This window comes from Artemia sp. Qi Xiang Cuo, chromosome 12 (assembly GCF_049724085.1).
Source record: "Artemia sp. Qi Xiang Cuo chromosome 12, ASM4972408v1, whole genome shotgun sequence".
NCBI lineage: Eukaryota > Metazoa > Arthropoda > Branchiopoda > Anostraca > Artemiidae > Artemia > Artemia sp. Qi Xiang Cuo.
The window spans coordinates 44,207,827-44,232,367 of NC_142805.1; the positions used below are offsets into that span (position 1 = coordinate 44,207,827).

Genomic DNA, 24,541 nt, shown 5'->3' on the forward strand with positions numbered 1-24,541 from the left:
TGTCATCTTGGGCTCGCCATGTATATCGGTTCATAGGAAGGAGAAGAAGAATTTTTTTTTGAAACAAAATTCTACAACATTAAAAAAAAACAACAGCAACAGCAACCTTATAAGAAAATCGAAATATATTTTCTTGTGATTATTATCTCTTCTAATCAGCAGTTGTACCAAACCTATCCTGCTCAAGTCATCCTCAGGGCTTTACAGTGGTGTTTATCCTCCCCATAGTATAGTGCAGACGGTTTGATATCATCTATTTTTCCTTCTTGTTTTTATTTTTATTTTTGTGTTTTAAAGCTTTTTCCAATAGGCAATGATTAGAAGTCCTCCAAAAAAAAAGTCCCCCTAGATCCCTAATCAAATTCCAGTGCAAGTGTCATAGTGAAAGATACCCATCTTGGCTGGTCAAGCACCCTATCTCAAAGTTGTAATGATAGCTCCAATTCGGAGAATAGGACAATGATAAGTGTAGGGGCCAATGTAACCAGAAACGATGATAATGGGTTTCAAGAGGTCCTCTCTAGAAGTCCTAAAAAAAATAAAAAAACCTTCCCAATTAACAGCATTTCCCCTCTCCCTGCCCAAGATTCTCCCTCCAAAAACTTAGGAAATTAACTTAAAATTACTCCCACTACCCCCTTTGAAATAAAAATGATCATTGCAATAAGATTTGCAATTTTTAAACTGCTAAAATCAATGTTTTCTCTTAACATTAACCATGATGGATCTCTGCTAATAGCTGTACAAGATCTGAAATCAGAAGATACAATAATTAACCTAAAATCCCTTCTGAATATCCCAATTATTGCATCTAATTGGAACCCAAAAAAATCACCAACAAAAATAGTAGTCTATAATGTTCCCCCAGAGATATCTACTCAGGAGTTAAAAGAAGGCCTCTCAGATAGGGCTGGAAACACAATCCCAGTTGAGGATGTTACCCAAAACTAGTCCTAAAAACTAGTAGATCTTTCTTATTCACACTAAAGGATAAAATTGATATCCCAGAAAAATTATTCCTATTTGGGCAAATCAAACCACACAAGGAATACAAACCTAAGCCTATTCAGTGTCAGAAGTGTTTCAAATTCGGACACACGACAAACAAATGCAATGAAATTCTCCAAGAGTGTAGTAATTGTAAATCTTTCCGCCCTAAAGAGTTGACAACTTGCAACAACACTCAGCCTACATGCATCAATTGCAAAGGCCCACATGAATCTACAAATAAATCATTATGCCCTGCACACAAGAAAAGAGCTCTAACACTCCAGATATCAACAGAGAAGGCCATCCCATACCCCTTTGCAGCAATGGAAGCAAATGCTGCCCAACAATACCAAATAAAGCCTGTAATGAAACCAACCAAAACCCCCAAGTCAAATGCCCCCAATGCATCAAGCACCCCATATAAAACACCATCTTCTTAGCCCCCTAGCTCAAATCCCTATCATAAGGAATCACCAAGCCAACAAGCCTCCTTTTCCAGTGAGATGAGGCCAGCCTGGCCCTCCCTCCCAAGAAGAAACAAACCAGAAACACTACCAGGAATCAATCCCTTAACCAACAAACAGGATGCACTACCAAAAATGCAATCCCCAAATATATGCTTATTAATTCTAAACTCTAATGCAGTTCAGGCCATGAACTTACATCAACTACAGAAAATAAAAATTATTGCAGAATTGGCAAAAATCTACATCCCAGATGATATGCTCATTCAAGCAAAAAAAGATCTTGCTTTACTTTTAACAAAGCTGAACATTGATACACAGTCATATGAAGAATAAATCAACAACACAACCTTTATCAATACTGCAATGGAATGTAAGATCACTCACAGAACATAAGCTAAATGAACTAATATCATTTATGAATAATAATTCCATTAATATTGCTTGCCTCCAGGTAACTCATTTAACCCAAAATCAACAAATTAAGTCTCTGGGATATACTATCCTGAGAAAGGATAGATTTTCAGAGAGAAAAGGAGGTGGTGTATCTTTATTAGTTAATAATAATAGAAATTTTGTGGCATCAATTTTCCAGATTTTGAAAATGATGTTGATGTAATTGGTATAAGTGTTTGGCTGAATAATTTAAAAACTTACATAATAAGCTTTTATAACCCTAATGGCCAAACTACAGATGCCAAGGATTTCTTTAATTATATAAATAATTCTAATTTGTTAAAAAATATCATTATTTGTGGTGATTTCAATGCCCAAAGCCTTTTGTGGGGGAATAAATCAGCAAAAAAAAGCTGGTAAATTTATTGAGCATATGACTTCAAATAAAAATGAATTAGCTGTTGCTACCCCTCCAAACCTGAATACATATTTCAACCCCAAAAGTGGCAAATTCTCCACAATTGACCTACAAATTGTGTCTTTAAATTTTTTTAACAAAATTTACATAAATAAAATTGATAGTCTACGTACAGACCACTTTGCTATAGGTTGCTCCCTAAATGAACCTGCTGAAACTTCATTTCATACCTCCAAATATATCAACACTAAAGCAAATTGGTCTATTTTCCAAAATAAGCTAAATGATGAAATTACAAGTTTCACCCAAAGTTCATGCATTTCTAACACAACAGTTGACACACATGCTGAAGCGTTGACATCTTTACTAATAAATACAGCTAATCATGCTTTCCCCAGGACAACACCTAAGAAAACATTCCCTAAACAAATTCCTAAAGCATGGTGGACAAATGAGTGTCTAAATAAATGGAGGATAAAAAAGGCAGCTAGGACAGAATTCATAAAAAAACCAACACCTACTACATATTTTAAAAAATTACAAGCAGAATCTAATCTAAAAAGGACTATAATAGATGCTAAATATAAATACTGGAATAATTTTGCAAATAATCTCTCCAGATAAACGCATGAGCCAATTATAAATAAAGTCATAAGCCACATATGTGGGAAAAAGACTTCTCCCAACCCACTCCTGTATGAGCTTTTATATAATAATACCCACTATGACAATGATAATGAAAAGGCTAACCTATTTGCAACTCTTTTTGTTAATAAGCTAACATCAAATAATCAAAGCAAACTGTCCACAATTCCTATGAACCCTAGTTACCAACCACACCCAGGATCCGAGTACATAACTAATCCATTTTCAATCCAGGAACAGAATAATGCAATACATCATATTAGGTCCAAAACTAGCAGCAGCTATGACAATATACACCCTATATGGATAAAGAATCTCACACCTTCATACAAACAAGAACTGCTAAATTGTTATAATCACGCTTGGGCATCTTCTAGGTTCCCCAATATATGGAAATGTTCGTCCCTCCTACCAATCCTAAAGAAAAATAAACCAAAAGATAACCCTGAGTCTTATAGGCCCATAATGATTACACCTGTGATGGGGAAAATGATTTATCACAGACTCCTCTGGTTTGTTGAGAAAAATAACATGATCCCACACACTCAAACTGGATTCAGGAAATACCACTCCTCAACAGATGCTTTCATTTTGCTAACAAATGCAATAAATGAATCTTTCTCAAAAAATAATATCCTAGTGGCAGCTTTCCTAGATTTTGAAGGAGCATAGAACAATGTGAACCACCAAATCCTTTTAAATAAACTTGCAAACCTTGGAGTACCTCCTAAGCTAGTATCCCTTATTAAATCCTTCATAGAAGTGCGAAGTTTCATTGTTTGTGTTGGTTCAGCCTCTTCACCCCAAAAGACAATATCCAAAGGCCTACCTCAGGGAGCAGTCCTCAGTTGCCTCCTATTTGCCCTATATCTCTGGGACATGAACCTACCCCACACGAATCTACAATATGCTGATGATCTGGTGCTATGGTCATGTGGCAACACCTTTCAGGTAGCACAGTCAAATCTTCAAAAGTCTCTTTTACATTTTGAAAAATTCTCTCAACATTCAGATTTACCCATTGCACCCACCAAGTCAAAAATAATCCAATTTCACTGGAACCGAAACCATGTTAATGCAAAACTAACTCTAAATAAAACAACTATTCCAGAAGATAATAATATTAATTACCTAGGTCTCATGCTTGACCAAAAACTTAATTTCCACCTCCACATTTCAGACACAATAAAAAACTGTTATAGAAAAGCAAATATACTAAAATGATTTCTTTTCACACCCTGGGGTTGTAAGGAGAAAACCTTACTCCAGTTTTATAAATCACATATAAGACCCCATATTGACTATGGGCTCATTGTCTATGGTGCATGTGCAAAGACCCAGATGCAAAAAATTGAAACAACACAAAATGATATAATACGTCTCATATTTGGTCTTAGGAAACCCACAAGCACCAAGTTTCTGCTTATGGAGAGTGGATTAACAACAATAAGGGAGAGACGTAGCTTTCTCTTGATAAAACATCTTACAAAAATTGAATTCAAATAGCTCACACACATTACATAATTGGTTAAGAAATCCAGCCATGTATAGAGGTATTGCAAATGAGTATGCCAATATTCAAAAGAAGTTCCCTGTACCAGCAAAGTCTATTGCAACTACTTTCCCCCAATCCCGTCCATGGAATTGGTCATTTCCCATAATAAATACTGAATTTTCAAAATGGAATAAAGATTTAACCCCAATTGCTTTTGTACAGAAAAAATTTGCAGAACTTAATACAATTACCTATAAAAATCACTTCCAAATATTTGTTGATGGGCCAAAAATAAATGAGAAGGTTGCAAGTGGTGTTTTCCTTCCTCACCTGAAAATTGCAATGGGCGAGACATTATTTAATAATTTATCTATAATGTCTGCTGAGTTAAATGCCATAATCATGGCATTAGAACACTTAAGCAAAACCAATATTTGATTGAAAATTCGAATAATATTATCATCTATTCCGACTCTTTATCAAGCCTTGAGTTGCTGGCCTCAGCTCCTCAATATAAGTTGGACATTGACACTTATCATTGTCACAGTATTATTGATAATCTTGCTTCAAGTGGCATAAAAACTTACTTTCAGTATATTCCTAGCCACTCTGGCATAAGTGGTAATCATCAGGTTGATGAAATAGCAAAAAATGCTATAAATATTGACCAGCCAAGTGGGAGACCAATCCCAATTAGAGACAGTTACCGATGGAGGCTATCAGATATTAATTTTAATAAGATTAATCCTATCCGTTTCCCAATAAGTATCTTTCTAAAATTTATCATAGAATTCGTTCTGGAACAAATGGACTAAATTTCCTTGCATTCTCATATAAGATTTCTAATTCAAGTGGTTCAATTCCCCTGTCTCCTCTTTGCAGGCATTGTAATATGAATAATGAAACAATTGACCATCGCCTATTTGAATGTAATATGCTGACTTCTGCACAACATACCTTGCTTTGTAAACTGCTAAAATACTTCAAACACCACAAAATCCCACTATCAGCCAAGAGCCTAGCCAACTATACCTGCACACAGAGCATAGAAATCGACATCTATCATATTATATTTGAACTCCTAGAGTCGAAAGATCAGCTGAAATATATCTGAATATATATAATAAATATGAGCCAATCCAGCCAGTAGCTCTTTAGCCCCCAGAGTGAAGCAGAAGGAAAAGGGCTAAATAGTGTTGCTGAATAGTCCGCCTGCTGTTAAATAGAAGAAGAAGAAGATTCTACCGTTCGCTTAACAATTCTATTCATTTTTCTTTCTTATTTTTTGGATGAAATGAGGTAGATAGTAGAGCATTAGGCAATCCAGGATGTTATCATAGGTAGGGCAATCGAGCTGTCTAAGTAAGGAACAATATTGGCACAATGTATTATTTTTTTTTTTTTTTTTTCCATACCAGGGCAATTCTTATCGAAGGAGTTGTCATAGAAACTTCAAAAAGGGTTCATTCGATTGGAAATTGGAATAACTAGTGCCCTTTTAATAGTCAAAAGTGATTGGAAGGCAGCTAACACCCCTTCCACGCCCACCGTTTCCCCAAACACATCCAATCAAAATTTTAAGATAGCCATTTTGTTCAGAGTAACTGATTTCCAGAGAGAAAATATATTTTTTGAGGAGGTTACTTCCCCACAACCCTTTATGTAAGAGTTTCGTATTTCTGCCTTGTATGTATATAAGAACGATGTTGGCACAAAGTATTATTTATTATTTTTTTCCTTTAGCCATGGGCATTTAATATCGAAAAAGCTGTTGCAAAAAATTCGAAAAAGGCCAATTCGATGAGAAATTGGATGGGCTTGTGCCCTTTTTAATAGTCGAAAATGATTGGAAGGCAACTAACACCCCTTCCACGCCCACCATTTCCCGACACACATACAATCAAAATTTTGAGATTGCCATTCTGTTTAACGTAGTTGAAATTTTTGGAAATTAGGCCTTAGAGGATGACAACCACCCTCACAGCCCTTAGAGTAAGGGTTATAATTTATGCCCTGGGGGCATATAAGGTGTTTATAGAAAGCGTTGTCGTAGAAACTCATAAAGGGCTCATTTGATTGTAAATCGAAAAGCCTAGTGCCCTTTTTAACAATCGAAAGTGATTGGCAGGCTTGACATTTTTATAGTAGAGATCGATGTGGGTATAATATATCATTTTTTTTGTTGTTGTTGTTGTTGTTTAGACCAGGGCACTCCGTATTGAAGGAGTTGTCGCAGAAACTTCGAAAAGGGCTCATTTGATTGAAAATAGAAAGGGCTGATGTCCTTTTTAATAGTCGAAAGTGATTGGAGGGAAACTAATCCCCCTCCCACGCCCACCCTCCCATTTGTATTTATGTTTAAAAAGTAAATGTTGTCTTAATATTAAATAAAAATGCCCTTTGTTTTTGCTAAGTCCCAATAAGGCATCTCAGCAGTATCCCAAAAACGACTGAGGGTATTATGTTCAAACTTTCAGGGCTTCTTCTGCTCTTAAAATTTGACCAAATAAAAATAGCGTAAGTGTATCCAAGCTATCAAAGACAGTAAACAAATTTTTTTGCGAATGTTATCAAGTTTTCCATTTCAGGTCAACTAGAGGAGGTATGAAACTAAATTAAACACTACTATTTGTGTCCAGATTTTTATAAGGGTCTATGTTGTTAAATTTTGCTGAAAATTTTTTCCAGCATACAAATAGCAGGCTAAACTATAAATTCTTAAAAAAACGAAAAGATTTAAAGTATGATTTTCTTTTTCCCTGAAAAGACTATGTCAATATAAAACAAACAGAAATTAATTAAAAAAACTTTTTCCACAAAATAAGTTTTTCAAAGAAAAGTGAAGAATTCCCTTAAACCATAAATGAGCAAAAATAAAATCAAATTATCTACCAAGCTTGAAACTACCACAAATCGGCATCGATAAATACATGAAACCCAACACGAACAGAAATTACAATAAATAACCGAGTCAAACTCAGAACGAGCAGAAATTAAGATCATTAGAGCTCAAAACCCCTATGCCTTCCTAAGGCCAGAACATAATTTGCACTTTAATGACAAAAATACAAATGAATCTGCATTGTCAGTTTAATATACATATACTGATATTTAGTAATCAAAATGTTAATATTATTTGATTTATTAAAGTTATAAAAGTAAAAACATTTATATTTTTTCAGTAAAGTGAAAAGTATGTTTTGGCCTTGGGAAGGCACAGGGGTTTTGAGCCCAACTTATGTTAATTTCTGCTCGTTTTGAGTTTGACTCAGTTATTTATTGTTATTTTTGTTCGTTTTGGGTTTCATTTATTAGTCGTTGCTTATTTACGGTAGTTTCCCACTGGGTAGATTTTTTAGAGCTGGTATAGAAATATATATATGGGAATAAATTACATTTTTTTTTGCACAGTTATCAGAGCACATTGAAGTTGAAGTAGCCTTAAACTTTGACTTGAAACGTTATAACTTGACCACTTCTTTCAGAAAAGAATTCCGGAGGGTTATTCCGTGTTGATAAGAAAAGAGGGTAAATGTACAGTTTAGTTCCTCCTGTAGTATAGGGCGCAGGAGCCCTATGGTGAAGGTGCAGGTTTGTTCTCCCTTATAAAACAACTTATTTCAGCAGATACAAAGAAGAAGCCCATTTGCGGCATTCTGTGGGACCGCAAGGTCCAGTACTAGTATCAGATCCCGCAAGTGGCAGTTTACGCTCGTCAAGTTCTGGCTGTACCGGCCGCATGTGCCCCAGCTAAGCGGCTTTTTAGCACGACAGGACTGATAGTGACTGCAAAAAGATCAATGGCTCCAGGCAGAGTGAACAAACTCACTTTTGTTACATCAATTGTAACTGAAGTGATGTAACCGCTGATTTAAAATTGTTGATGTTGTTAAGCCATGATATCTGACTTGTATACAGTGTTTTTTCGATGTTCTTATTTTTTTTTTTTTTCACTTCCTTTTCGTATGTATTTGATGAACAGGAGATGTTTGAACTTCAAACTTTGAAAGTTATACACAAATTAGCCCAAATCATTAACAAGAAGGAAATGACTAAACACGGGATTTTCTAGGAAAAATGCGATGTTAAACATAAACACAACATAGGTTTCCCTGGGTCTAGTGGCTAAAAATGAGAATTCTACTTGGTCTGATCGACGGTGAACATAAACGCTTTCCGCACGGCCCAACAAATTCCTGTTTTGTCATATTGTTCTTGTATGTTTTTAGCCAATCATTTAAAAATCCTTACTAAAATCGAGTTTGAACGTGCCTGGTGAAGTTGAATTTTTATTATTATTTTTAATCAGAAAAATTGGCGCGCCGTGGCGCGACGCCGGTCTAAAATCGGCGGCGCGCCGCAAAAAATTCGGCACGCCTAGCGATGTGCTGCCGTCGATATTGAATCACACATTCGCCGCTGTCATTTCGGCGTGGCGCGGCTTCGGGAACTAAACTAGATGGCTTTTCGGTTCTTGTTTTTAAACAATTTTCAAGACTTAGAGAATAGACACAAATAAATGGAAATATGATAGACAAACTGGAAATACTGAAAAACTGGAAACTTCACTATTTCATTCTTTGATCGTCTATACATTCAGCTCCACAAAAATTGATTTTTTCACTTGTGTTTTTCTCGAAATTTGAAAAAGAGCAGATGCGAGTTTTTTGCTATCAACCAGGGAAGGGTCTTTACTCAAGTAACAATAAAGTATTGCCTTTGATAACTTCAATTTCAGAGCTCAAACTAAGCTCTTTCGGTGTCAGAAACCTTTTAAATATGCCAATATTGGAAATTACTTTTGTGTAACAAATCTAAGCTTGAACTTAAAAGAAAGGAGGTGAAATCTAAAACTCCTCACTGTGATATGCGGAAATCTTGATGGAATACATGAAAACTGTTTTTTTTTTCAAAAATATGGTTATGAACGTGATTAAAACGTGGAAAGAACAGACAAGGACAAAACAAAATAAAAGAGTCCCAGAAGTCATAACATGCTGCTTTGCCATCTATCTTAAAAATCAATATCATCAAAGTGATGGCTGAAAAGTAAATCATTTGTAAAAGAATCAGAGTGGTTTCTGAGGGAAACTGGACATTTGTCAACAAATTATTAGGAAAAGTTATCCTGGTTATTTACTTGGTCTGAGATACTTGTATTTCTAAAATTCAGTCAAATTGTAAAAATTGAAAGTAAGTTAACATAATGAGGCTTGGTTTTATTATTTATCTCTAGATTAATGTTTAGGGATGAAGGTGTTTCAGGGAAAGGGGATGTACCTCACATCGGTTCTGTGTGTTTGAAATTTTACTCAAAATTTCCATGCAGAAGAAGTCATTAGAGAGAGAGGGTTGGAGATTTTCCCCAGTTATGGTCATTGATAAAGTTATAAGCTTGGCTAGTGTAAGGTAGAAGGCAGTTGAAAAAAACAAATCAACCAAAAAAAACTACTATTAGACTCTATTCTGCTGTGTACCCTTTTCTTGTTTGATAGAAGGGTAAAATTCTACTTTAGTTACTTTTGGCTAGGCATATCTTGGAAAGAAGATAGCCTACTTTAGAAGCTTTTTTAAATAGGCTATTTGTAAAGTGCTAAGACATAGAGCACTACAAATATCAGAATCAACTTTAGTGTACAATTTATGTCATTGGAATATGTTTTTGAAATCCCCCTTCCCCCCAAACTCAAAATTTTCCAATATTTTACTGTAGAAGCTTTTTTAAATAGCCTATTTCTAAAGTGCTGAGACATAGAGCACTACAAACATCAGAATCAACTTTAGAGGACAAATTATATCATGGGAAGATGTTTTTGAAATCCCCCTTCCCCCAAACACAAAATTTTCCAAAATTCTACTTTAGAAGCTTTTTAAACATTTCTAAAGCACTAATAGATAGAGCGCTACAAATATCAGAATTGACTTTAGAGGACAAATTATGTTATGGGAAGATGTTTTTGAAATCCCCCTTCCCCACAAACTCGAAATTTTACTTTAGAAGCTTTTTTAAATATTTGTAAAGTGCTAAGACATAGAGCGCTACAAACATCAGAATCAACTTTAGAGGACAATTTATGTCATGTGAAGATGTTTTTGAAATCCCCTTTCCCCCCAAACTCGAAATATTCCAAAATTCTACTTCAGAAGCTTTTTTAAATATTTGTAAAGTGCTAAGACATAGAGCGCTACAAACATCAGAATCGACTTTAGAGGACAATTTTTTTCATGTGTAGATGTTCTTAAAATCCCACTCCCCAACAAACTAAAATTTTCCAAAATTCAACTTCAGAAGCTTTTTTAAGTATTTGTAAAGCGATTAATAGCGCCACAAACATCAGAATCAACTTTAGAGGACAATTTATGTCATGGGAAGATGTTTTAGAAATCCCCCTTCCCCCCAAACTTAAAATTTTCCAAAATTTTACTTTAGAAGCTTTTTTAGCTTCTAATTCTACTTTAGAAGCTTTTTAAATATTTCTAAAGCACTGATAGATAGGGCGCTACAAATATCAGAATTGACTTCAGAGGACAAATTATATTATGGGAAGATGTTTTTGAAATCCCCCCAAACTCAAAATTTTACTTTAGAAGCTTTTTTAAATATTTGTAAAGTGCTAAGACATAGAGCGCTACAAACATCAGAATCAACTTTAGAGGACAATTTATGTCAAGCAAAGATGTTTTTGAAATCCCCTTTCCCCCCAAACTCAAAATTTTCCAAAATTCTACTTCAGAAGCTTTTTTAAATATTTGTAAGCGCTAAGACATAGAGCGCTACAAACATCAGAATCAACTTTAGAGGACAATTTATGTCATGGAAAGATGCTTTTGAAATCCCCCCTTCCCCCAAACTCAAAATTTTCCCAAATTCTACTTCAGAAGCTTTTCAAATATTTCTAAAGCACTAATAGATAGAGCGCTACAAACATCAGAATCAACTTTAGCGGACAATTTATGTCATGGGAAGATGTTTTTGAAATCCCCCTTCCCCCAAACTTAAAATTTTCCAAAATTTTACTTTAGAAGCTTTTTGAATATTTCTAAAGCGCTAAGACATAGAGCACTACAAAAATCAGAATCAACTTTAGAGGACAAATTATGTTTTGGAAAGATGTTCTTGAAATCCCCCTCCTCCCCAAACTCAAAATTTTCCAAAATTCTACTTTAGAAGCTTTTTTAAATATTTGTAAAGCGCTAAGACATGGAGCACTACAAACATCAGAATTGACCTTAGAGGACAATTTATGTCATGGGAAGATGTTTCTGAAATCCCCCTTACCCCCAAAATCAAAATTTTCCAAAATTCTACTTTAGAAGCTTTTTAAATATTTCTAAAGCACTAATAGATAGAGCGCTATAAATATCAGAATCAACTTTAGAGGACAATTCATGTCATGGGATTATGTTTTTGAAATCCCCCTTTGCCCTGCACTTGAAATTTTGTAAAATTCTAGCCTTGTTTTCCATGGGGGGGGGGTATTTTCCCTGGGGGGTAAAGTATTTGGACAGTTTGAAGTCAGAAAATAATTATTTCTAGGTAATAGAGCCACTAAAAAATTACAGAAGAATAGTGAGGTATCTGGAAATGTTGTTAACTAAAAAAAAAACAAAAAGAAACATCCTTGTATAAAGTAAATGTAATCTTTCATTTAAGTTTTTTTTTTAACAAACATCAGTGCCAACCTGGAAGCATTACAGTTTCTGCCAAAGCTAAATTTATGCAACCTGGGACCAAACAAGCCGAATCGTTAGGTCAACCATGTAGGCTCAACACTTGGAGATTTGCATCTGTTAAGAAGTGACTATTTCAGATGCAGAAAAAACGCATACTAAGTTGACCTACCTTTCTAATATATTCATAACCCAATTCACTTTTATCTTTGTTCGACTATTCCCGCTGTTTAACAATGAAACAATTATGAAAGCCACAATTGATATTACAAGTTATAGCTTCAGTCTGTAAATGACAATTATTGAAATATGTCTTGCAATTTTTGTGAAATAAATTTCTGTGGTGGTATCATTCAATTTTCTACTTTTGAGGTGGTCTTAGAGTTGTATTATAACCATGGCATGTTATTGAGAAGCAGGAATTGTGATAACTGTGACCAGATTTGTGTAAAATATAGAACTTTGTTCTGTTGCCAGAAGTCTAGGCTTATACCTATCTGGTGGCCAGAATATTCTCAGGTAAAGTGTAATTTTTCAAAATCAATCTATGACAAAACATGGATGGCTGGTTCACACCTTTCTCTGCTAGAAAATTTCCGTTTTTTGATGATTTGGCTTCAAATACCACCTCCAAGAGAGGATTTCATGATCAACAATGTTACTTGTTGTAAAAAAATCTTTGTGGATTGGAGCCAGTTCTGCAGAGAGGTTTGTATGTACATATGTCATTCAAACTCCACTCCTGTGGGAGGAGAAGGAGTCATGGTTGAGATAGATGAAGCCAAATTTGGGAAGCGTAAATATAATTGTGGTTGGATTGTCATGGGTGCTTGGGTATTTGGTGGAATAGAGCAAGGAACTGGTAATTCATTCATGGTTTATGTGCCCGGGTAGAAGTAGTGCCATGTTTTTGGGAATGATCCAAAACCGAATCCTGCCAGGGACAACAATTATCAGTGACTGTTGGAGGGCCTACAATTGTCTGGCTAGCCAGGGCTATCAGCATTTACGTGTCAACCACAGCAAATTTTGTTGACCCTGCAACAGGTGCTCAAACACAAAACATCAAAAGACACTGGCGTGAAGTTCAAGACAATATACCCAAATATGGCAGAACAGAAGAACATATGGAAGGATATCTGGCAGAGCACTATTTCAAAAAAAAAATACTCAATCTCCTTGAGAATGCACCGTTTCATGAAACATATATTGGAGCTTTATAACCCCAACTAATTTGTTTTTTATGGGTATTATTTATTAATTAATTTTTAAAATGTTATAACAGAAAATTCGGCAATTTACGGTATCTAACCCAATTTATTTTTAAATAAATTAAAATGTTTTTTCCCGAATAGTTTAGCGCCGTAGTCTTCATTCTTGAAGATATGAGATGTTATTAAAGTGTAAACAGGGAGGGGGAGAGAGGAGATGGACGTACAAATTTGACTATAGAATAATCGGTACTTGTGCATTATAAATAACCCACATAAATTTCATAATATTTCATAAATTTCATAGTTTTATAGATTTGAATAATTTATTGGTTTATAATAAAATTAGATTAATGAGTCATTTAATCAGTAATTGTTAATTTGATTCATTTTCCGGGGTGGATGCTCCTCATTTCACTTTATTTATTTGATTATCTTCAGTTTATACAGATTTTGTTTGTTTTTACTGTACGAAGAGTTGAAGAGCAATCTTTTTATTCCAGTATCTGGAGATAGTATTTGTTATTTATTGCTGAGTGTATATAAACCCACACACGAGTGGGTTTATTCTCACTGTGGGTAATTAATTTGATAGTTTTGTCAAAAAAAAATTTTTTTTTATTGATTAATAAAGAACTTGAACTTGAACCACTATACACAAAAGAAGTTAAGTTTGGTTACTGCTAATGAAATAAAATAAAATATATTAAATATGTAACCTAACCTAGGTACCTTTTTCTTTCCCTAAACCCAGAAAAACAACAGTTTAAATATTGTAAATGCAATAAGAAATCACGCTTTGCAATCCATTTGTCTAACAAATACCCGTTTGTCTGGTTTCCTTGTACAGTCTATAGCAGTGGGTTATTTATAATGCACAAGTACTGAACAATCTATATTCGTTTCGATTATTTTTTTGGAAACCCCTTAACATTTTGAGTTGGCTCACCACATAAAACATTCAAATAGCTTAATCCTATAATGCTGAAAAATTTTGCTTTTATTTTTAACATCCTCAATTTAAAATATGTAAAAAATGCTGGAACTTATATTAAAATTTTCGTTTCAAGGGTGGAAAGGTTAGCTGCAAGGAGATTTGATAGCGGGGGAGGGGGGGGGGCAGTGGTCAGCAACCTGCTTGCAGTGCCCCTGCTTATACTAATCTAAGCTGACCATTTTGTTGCAATGTGTTGCACCAGAATCGTACTCTAAAATCTGGGTGATAATTTGCCTGTCTAAAAAATTTGTCTGAGTTTCGTAAAAGGGGGAAACTACCTCTAAAAGTCAAAGATTTTAATAAAACTCATACCTTCAAATTTGTGGTTCTTGGCGAATACCTGCCAGAAAATCCCCCCCGGAAAATACCTCCCTGCAGAAAATACCCCCCCCCCCACGGGAAATACCCTCACGGAAAATCCCCCACCCCCACCCCCCAAAGCAATATGATACAAGACCTTTTGCACTCTACTGTGGGGAAAACTTCACCATCCACAAAAGAAAACACCACAGTTTGGCCCTGAGGAGGATTTTGAGCACAATTAGTTCTGTACAACTACTGATAAATCAAGACAATAATTCACAAGAAACTTATTCTTAAATTTCTTAAAATGTGCTGTTGTGTGCCATGACATAAAAAACGGGGGAGGAGGAGGGCGGGGCGGTAGTCAGCAACCTGCTTGCAGTGCCCCTGCTTATACTGATCAAAGCTGACCATTTCGTTGCAATGTGTTGCACCGGAATCATACTCTAAAATCTGGTTGATAATTTGCCTGTCTAAAAAATTTGTCAGAGTTTTGTAAAAGGGGGAAACAACCCCTAAAAGTCGAAGATTTTAATAAAACTCATACCATCAAATTTTTGGTTCTTTGCAAATACCCGCCAGAAAATCCCCCCAGAAAATACCTCCTCGCGGAAAATACCCCCCCCCAAAAAAAAATACCCCCATGGAAAATAAGGCTTTTCAAATTTCAAATTATCAACCATATTTTAGAGTATGAAGGGGGAATAGGATGAATGGTAAGGGGGATTTCAAAAACTTTGAATGACTTTTAAAAATTTGTCTTAAATAAAAATCTTCTGTTTAAATGAAGTACAACAAAATTGTTTTCAGCTTCAAAACTTTGCTCAATCCCAACTTATAAGGTTTATATGCAAATACATTTCCTAAATTTTGGAAATAAAACATTGATATGGCTTAAAATTCTGCTCAAATAACTGAAATTGCATTTTCAGAACTAAAGCCAGAGAAAAAGAAACTGATACCGTAACTGAAAATTAAGGTAAAATGTTGTTTTGTCAAAATTTCAATGGGTAATGGGTATTTCAAAAACATCTTCCCATGACATAAAAAACATCTTCCCGTAACATGATTTGTCCACCGAAGTTGATTCTGATGTTTATAGTACCCTATGTCTTAGTGCTTTACAAATATTTAAAAAAGCTTCTAAAGTAGAATTTTGGAAAATTTTGAGTTTGGGGCAAAGGGGGATTTCAAAAACATCTTCCCATGACAAACTTTAGAGGACAAAAAATTGTCCTCTAAAGTCGATTCTGATATTTGTACGGCTCTATGTCTTAGCGCTTTAGAAATATTTAAAAAAGCTTCTGAAGTAGAATTTTGGAAAATTTTGAGTTTGGGGGGAAGGAGGATTTCAAAAACATCTTCCCATGACATAAATTGTCCTCTAAAGTTGCTTCTGATGTTTGTAGTGCACTATTTCTTAGCGATTTACAAATATTTAAAAAAGCTTCCTAAGTAATACTTTGGAATATTTTGAGTTTGGGGGGAAGGGGGATTTCAAAAATTTCTTCCCATGAATGAAATTGTCCTCTAAAGTCAATTCAGGTATTTGTGGCACTCTGTCTCTTAGCGCTTTACAAATGTTTAAAAAAGCTTCTGAAGTAAAATTTTTGAACATTTTGAGTTTGGGGGGAAGGGGGATTTCAAAAATATCTTCCCATGACATAAATTGTCCTCTAAAGTCGATTTTGATGTTTGTAGCACTCTATGTCTTAATGCTTTACAAATATTTAAAAAAGTTTCTGAAGTAGAATTTTGGAAAATTTTGAGTTTGGGGGGAAGGGGGATTTCAAAAACATCTACCCATGACATAAATTGTCCCCTAAATTTGATTCTGATGTTTGTAGTGCTCTATGTCTTAGCACTTTACAAATATTTAAAAAAAGCTTCTGAAGTAGAATTTTGGAAAATTTTGAGTTTGGGGCAAAGGGGGATTTATAAAACATCTTTCCATAACATAATTTGTCCTCTAAAGTCGATTCTGATGTTTGTAGTTCTCTATGTCTTAGCACTTTACAAATATTTAAAAAAAGCTTCTGAAATAAAATTTTGGAAAATTTTGAGTTTGGGGGGAAGGAGGATTTCAAAAACATCTTTCCATAACAAAAATTGAATTTCAACACAACAGCAACCTTATAAGAAAATCGAAATATATTTTCTTGTGATTATTATCTCTTCTAATCAGCAGTTGTACTAAACCAATTCTTCTCAAGTCATCCTAAGGGCTATACTGTGGTGTTTATCCTCCCCGTAAGTATAGTGCAGATGGTTTGATATAATATATTTTTCACTTCTTGTTTTAGTTTTATTTTTGTGTTTAAAGCTATTTCGAATAGGCAATGAATAGAAGTCCTCCAAAAAAAAAAGTCCCCCCAGATCCCAAATCAAATTCCAGTGAAAGTGTCATAGTGAAAGATACCCATCCTGGCTGGTCAAGTACCCTATCTCAAAGTTTTAATGATAGCTCCAATTCGGAGAATAGGACAATGATAAGTGTAGGGGCTAATGTAACCATAAATGATGATAATGGGTTTCAAGAGGTCCTCTCTAGAAGTTCTAAAAAAGGAAAAAAAATCTCCCCAATTAAAAGCATTTCCCCTCTCCCTGCCCCAGATCCTCCCTCCAAAAACTTAGGAATTTACCTTAAAATTACTCCCACTACCCCCTTTGAAATAAAAATGATCACTGCAATAAGAGTTGCAATTTTTAAATTGCTAAAATCAATGTTCTCTCTTAACATTAACCGTGATGGATCTCTGCTAATAGCTGTAGAAGATCAGAAATCAGCAGATACAATAATTAACCTTAAATCTCTTCTGAATACCCCAATTATTGCATCTAATTGGAACCCAAAACAATCACCAACAAAAATAGTAGTCTATAATGTTCCCCCAGAGATATCTACTCAGGAGTTAAAAGAAGGCCTTTCAGATAGGGCTGGAAACACAATCCCAGTTGAGGATGTTACCCAACTTGGAAAACCTAACTCTAATACCTAAAAACTAGTAGATCCTTCTTATTCACACTGAAGGATAAAATTGATATCCCAGAAAAATTATTCCTATTTGGGCAAATCAAACCACACAAGGAATACAAACCTAAGCCTATTCAGTGTCAGAAGTGTTTCAAACTGGGACACACGACAAACAAATGCAATGAAATTCTCCAAGAGTGTAGTAAATGTAAATCTTTCCATCCTAAAGAGCTGACAACTTGCAACAACACTCAGCCTACATGCATCAATTGCAAAGGCCCACATGAATCTACAAATAAATCATTATGCCCTGCATACAAGAAAAGAGCTCTAACACTCCAAATATCAACAAAGAAGGCCATCCCATACCCCTTTGCAGCAATGGAAGCAAATGCTGCCCAACAATACCAAATAAAGCCTGTAATGAAACCAACCAAAACCCCCAAGTCAAATGCCCCCAATGCATCAAGCACCCCATAGAAAACACCATCTTCTAAGCCCCCATGCTCAAATCCCTATCAGAAGGAATCATCAAGCCAACAAGCCTCCTTTTCCGGTGAGATGAGGCCAGCCTGGCCCTCCCTCCCAAGAAGAAACAAACCAGAAACACTACCAGGAATCAATCCCTTAACGAACAAACAGGATGCACTACCAAAAATGCAATCCCCAAATATATGCTTATTCATTCTAAACTGTAATGCAGTTCAGGCCATGAACATACATCAACTACAGAAAGCAAAAGTTATTGCAGAATTGGCAAAAATCTACATCCCAGATGATATGCTCATTCAAGCAAAAAAAGATCTTGCTTTATTTTTAACAAAGCTGAACATTGATACACAGTCATATGAAGAATAAATCAACAACACAACATTTATCAATACTCCAATGTAATGTAAGATCACTCACAGAAAATAAGCTAAATGAACTAATATCATTTATGAATAATAATTCCATTAATAGTGCTTTCTTCCAGGAAACTCATTTAACCCAAAATCAACAAATAAAGTCTCTGAAATATACTATCCTGAGAAAGCATAGATCTTCAGAGAGAAAAGGAGGTGGTGTAGCTTTATTAGTTGATAATAATATAAAATTTTGTGGCATCAATTTTCCAGATTGAATGAATAACTTAAAAACCTATATAATAAGCTTTTATAACCCTAATGGCCAAACTACAGATGCCAAGGATTTCTTTAATTATATAAATAATTCTAATATGTTAAAAAATATCATTATTTGTGGTGATTTCAATGCCCACAGCCTTTTGTGGGGTAATAAACCAGCAAATAAAGCTGGTAAATTTATTGAGCATATGACTTCAAATAATAATGAATTAGCTGATGCTACCCCTCCAAACCTGAATACTTATTTCAACCCAAAAAGTGGCAATTTCTCCACAATTGACCTACAAATTGTGTCTTTAAATTTTTTGAACAAAATTTACATAAATAAAATTGATAGTCTATGTACAGACCACTTTGCTATAGTTTGCTCCATAAATGAACCTGCTGAAACTTTATCTCATACATCCAAATATATCAACACTAAAGCAAATTGGTCTATTTTCCAAAATAAGCTAAATGATGAAATTACAAGTTTCACCCAATGTTCATGCATTTCTAACACAACAGTTGACACACATGCTGAAGCGTTGACATCTTTACTAATAAATACAGCTAATTATGCTATCCCCAGGACACCTAAGAAAACATTCCCTAAACAAATTCCTAAAGCATGGTGGACAAATGAGTGCCTAAATAAATGGAGGATAAAAAAGGCAGCTAGGACAGAATTCATAAAAAACCCAACATCTACTACATATTTAAAAAAATTACAAGCAGAATCTAATCTAAAAAGGACTATAATAGATGCTAAATATACATACTGGAATAATTTTGCAAATAATCTCTCCAGAGAAACAAATGAGCTAATTATACATAAAGTCATATGCCACATATGTGGGAAAAAGGCTTCTCCCAACCCACTCCTGTATGAACTTGTACATAATAATACCCATTATGACAATGATAATGAAAAGGCTAACCTATTTGCAACTCTTTTTGTTAATAAGCTAACATCAAATAATCAAAGCAAACTGTCCACAATTCCTATGAACCCTAGTTACCAACCACGCCCAGAATCCGAGTACATAACTAATCCATTTTCAATCCAGGAATTGAATAATGCAATACATCATATTAGGTCCAAAACTAGCAGTAGCTATGACAATATACACCCTACATGGATAAAGAATCTCACACCTTCATAAAAACAAGAACTGCTAAATTATTATAATCACGCTTGGGCATCTTCTAGGTTCCCAAATATTTGGAAATGTTCGTCCCTCCTACCAATCCTAAAGAAAAATAAACCAAAAGATAACCCTGAGTCTTATAGGCCCATAATGAGTACACCTGTGATGGGGACAATAATGGAGAAAATTATTTATCGCAGACTCCTCTGGTTTGTTGAGAAAAATAACATGATCCCACACACTCAAACTGGATTCAGGAAATACCACTCCTCAACAGATGCTTTCATTTTGCTAACAAATGCAATAAATGAATCTTTCTCAAAAAATAATATCCTAGTGGCAGCTTTCCTAGATTTTGAAGGAGCTTATGACAATGTGAACCACCAAATCCTTTTAAATAAACTTGCAAACCTTGGAGTACCTCCTAAGCTAGTATCCTTTATTACATCCTTCATAGAAGTGTGAAGTTTCATAGTTTGTGTTGGTTCAGCCTCTTCACCCCAAAAGACAATATCCAAAGGCCTACTCAGGGAGCAGTCCTCAGTTGCCTCCTTTTTGCCCTATATCTCTGGGACATGAACCTACCCCACACGAATCTACAATATGCTGATGATCTGGTGCTATGGTCATCTGGCAACACCTTTCAGATAGCACAGTCAAATCTGCAAAAGTCACTTTTCCAGTTTGAAAAATTCTCTCAACATTCAGATTTACCCATTGCACCCACCAAGTCAAAAATAATCCAATTTCACAGGAAGCGAAACCAATTTAATGCACAACTAGCTCTAAATAAAACAACTATTCAATAAGATAAAAATATAAAGTAAATATGTATCATTCTTTAACAAAAACTTAATTTCCACATCCACATTTCAAACAAAATAAAAAAATATTATAGAAAAGAAAATATACTAAAAAGACTTCTTTCCACACCCTGGGGTTGCAAGGAGAAAACCTTACTCCAGTTTTATAAATCACATATAAGACCCCATATTGACTATGGGCTCATTGTCTATGGTGCATGTGCAAAGACCCAAATGCAAAAAATTGAAACAACACAAAATGATATAATGCGTCTCATATTTGGTCTTAGAAACCCACAAGCTCCAAGTTTTTGCTTGTGGAGAGTGGATTAACAACAATAAGGTAGAGACGTAGCTTTCTCTTGATAAAACATCTTACAAAAATTGAGTCAAATAGCTCACACACATTACATAATTGGATAAGAAATCCAGCCATGTATAGAGGTATTGCAGATGAGTATGCCAATATTCAAAAGAAGTTCCCTGTACCAGCAAAGTCTATTGCACCTACTTTCCCCCAATCCCCTCCATGGAATTGGTCATTTCCCATAATAAATACTGAATTTTCAAAATGGAATAAAGATTTAACCCCCATTGCTTTTGTCCAGAAAAAATTTGCAGAACTTAATACAATTAACTATAAAAATCACTTCCAAATATTTGTTGATGGGTCAAAAAGGAATGAGAAGGTTGCAAGTGGTGTTTTCCTTCCTCACCTGAAAATTGCAATGGGCGAGAGATTATTTAATAATTTATCTATAATGTCTGCTGAGTTAAATGCCATAATCATGGCGTTAGAACACCTTAAGCAAAACCAACCTTTGATTGAAAATTCGAATAATATTATCATCTATTCCGACTCTTTATCAAGCCTTGAGTTGCTGGCCTCAGCTCCTCAATATAAGTTGGACATTGACACTTATCATTGTCACAGTATTATTGATAATCTTCCTTCAAGTGGAATAAAAACTTACTTTCAGTACATTCCTAGCCACTCTGGCATAAGTGGTAATCATCAGGTTGATGAAATAGCAAAAAATGCTATAAATATTGACCAGCCAAGTGGGAAACCAATCCCAATTAGAGATATTTACCAATGGAGGCTATCAGATATTAATTTTAATAAGATTAATCCTATCCTTTCCCCCTTTCCTAATAAGTATCTTTCTAAAATTTATCATAGAATTCGTTCTGGAACAAATGGACTAAATTTCCTTGCATTCTCATATAAGCTTTCTAATTCAAGTGGTTCAATTCCCCTGTCCCCTCTTTGCAGGCGTGTTAATATGAATAATGAAACAATTGACCATTGCCTATTTGAATGTAATATGCTGACGTCTGCACAACATACCTTTCTTTTTAAACTGTTAAAATACCTCAAACACCACAAAATCACACTATCAGCCAAGAGCCTAGCCAACTATACCTGCACACAGAGCATAGAAATCGACATCTATCATCTTATATTTGAACTCCTAGAGTCGAAAGATCTGCTGAAATATATATGAATTTATCTAATTAATATGAGGCAATCAAGCCAGTAGCTCTGTAGCCCACAGAGTGAAGCAAAACGAAAAGGGCTAAATAGTTTTACTGAAAAGCCCACCTGCTGTTAAATAGAAGAAGATAATTTGTCCTCTGAAGTCGATTCTGATATTTGTAGCGCTCTATCTATTAGTGATTTAGAAATATTCAAAAAGGTTCTAAAGTAGAATTTTGAAAAATTTGGAGTTTAGAGGGAATGGGGATTTTAAGAACATCTTCCCATAACATAATTTGTCCTCTAAATTTGATTCTGATGTTTGTAATTCTCTATGTCTTAGCGCTTTAGAAATATTTTAAAAAGCTTCTAAAGTAAAATTTTGGAAAATTTTGAGTTTGGGGGGAAGGGGGATTTCAAAAACATTCACATAACATAAATTGTCCTCAAAGTCGATTCTGATATTTGTAGCGCTCTATCTATAAGTGCTTTAGAAATATTTGAAAAGATTCTAAAGTGGATTTTTGGAAATTTTTGAGTTTGGGGCGAAGGGAGATTTAAAGAAAATCTTCCCATAACATAAATTGTCCTCTAAAGTAGATTCTGATGTTTGTAGCACTCCATGTCTTAGCGCTTTAGATATATTTAAAAAATCATCTAGAGAAAAATTTCAAAATTTTTTGGGTTTGGGGGTAAGATGTATATAAAAAAGATTCCCATAACATAAATTGTTCTCTACAGTCGATTCTTATGTTTGTAGCACTCTATGTCTTAGTACTTTAGAGATATTTATAAAAGCTTCTAAAGGAGAATTTTGGAAAAAATTGAGTTGGGGGGGAAGGAGGATTCCAAAAACATCTTCCCATGAAATAAATTGTCCTCTAAAGTCGATTCTGATGTTTGTAGCGCTCTATGTCTTTGCGCTTTACAAATATTTAATAAAGCTTCTAAAGTAGAATTTTTGAAAATTATAAGTTGGGGGGGATAGGGGGATTTCAAAAACATCTTCCCATAATATAATTTGTCCATCGTATTTGTAGCGCTCTGTCTATTAGTGCTTTAGAAATATTTAAAAAAACTTCTAAAGTAAAATTTTGGAAAATTTTGAGTTTGGGGGGAAGGGGGATTTCAAAAACATCTTCCCATAATATAATTTGTCCTCTGAAGTCGATTCTGATATTTGTGGCGCTCTATCTATTAGTGCTTTAGAAATAGTCCCCGATGCCGCGCCACGCCGACATGACGGTGGCGAATGTATGATTTAGTATCGGCGGCGGCGCGACGCTAGGCGCGCCGAAATGTTTTTGGCGACGCGCCGCTGATTTTAGACCGGCGGCGCGCCACGCCGCGCCGATTTTTCTGATTAAAAATAATAATAAAAATTCCACTTCACCAAGCACGTTCAACCTCGATTTTAGTAAGGAATTTTAAATGGTTGGATAAAAACATACAAGAACAATATGACAAAACAGGAATTTGTTGGGCCGTGCGGAAAGTGTTCATGTTCACCGTCGATCAGACTAAGTAGAATTCTCATTTTTAGCCACTAGACCCAGGGAAACCTAGTTGTGTTTATGTTTAACATCGCATTGTTCCTATAAAATCCCGTGTTTAGTCATTTCCTTCTTGTTAATGATTTGGGCTAATGTGTGTATAACTTTCAAAGTTTGAAGTTCAAACATCTCCTGTTCATCAAATACATACGAAAAGGAAGTGAAAAAACAAACAAATATCGTCATCGAAAAAATATTGTATACAAATCAGATACCATGGCTTAACAACAATTTTAAATCAGCGGTTACATCACTTCACTTACAATTGATGTAATAAAAGTGAGTTTTTTCACTCTGCCTGGAGCCATTGATCTTTTTGCAGTCACTATCAGTCTTGTCGTGCTAAAAATCCGTTTAGCTGGGACAATTGTAGCCGGTACGGCCAGAACTTTACGAGCGTAAACTGCCACTCGCGGGATCTGATACTAGCATTGGACATTGGGGTCCCACAGAATGCCGCAAATGGGCTTCTTCTTTGTATCTGCTGAAATAAGTTGTTTTTATAAGGGAGAACACACCTGCACCTTTACCATAGGGCTCCTGCGCTCTACACTACAGGAGGAACTAAACTGCACCTTTACCCTCTTTTCTTATCAACACGGAATAACCCTCCAAAATTCTTTTCTGAAAGAAGTGGTAAAAGTTATGACGTTTCAAGTCAAAGTTTAAGGCTACTTCAAATTCAGTGTGCTCTGCTAAGTGTGCAAAAAAAAAAAAAATGTAATTCATTTCTATAGATATATTTCTATACTAGCTCTAGATAATCTACCTAGCGGCAAACTACCACAAATCAGCATCGATAAATAAATGAAACCCAAAACAAACAGAAATTACAATAAATAACTGAGTCAAACTCAAAACGAGCAGAAATTAACATGAGTTAA

At 35.0% G+C, this 24,541-nt stretch overlaps 1 protein-coding gene across 1 annotated transcript in view; it reads left to right on the forward strand.

Annotated features, from left to right (window-relative positions):
* Window positions 1-9,484: 9,484 nt before the first annotated feature.
* AP-1-2beta (adaptor protein complex 1/2, beta subunit) overlaps window positions 9,485-24,541 on the forward strand; it is a 138,502-nt gene continuing 123,445 nt past the window's right edge. Inside the window, exon 1 of the mRNA XM_089098233.1 lies at window positions 9,485-9,601. The gene's annotated coding sequence lies outside the window, so the exon portion shown is untranslated. The remainder of the gene's footprint in view (window positions 9,602-24,541) is intronic.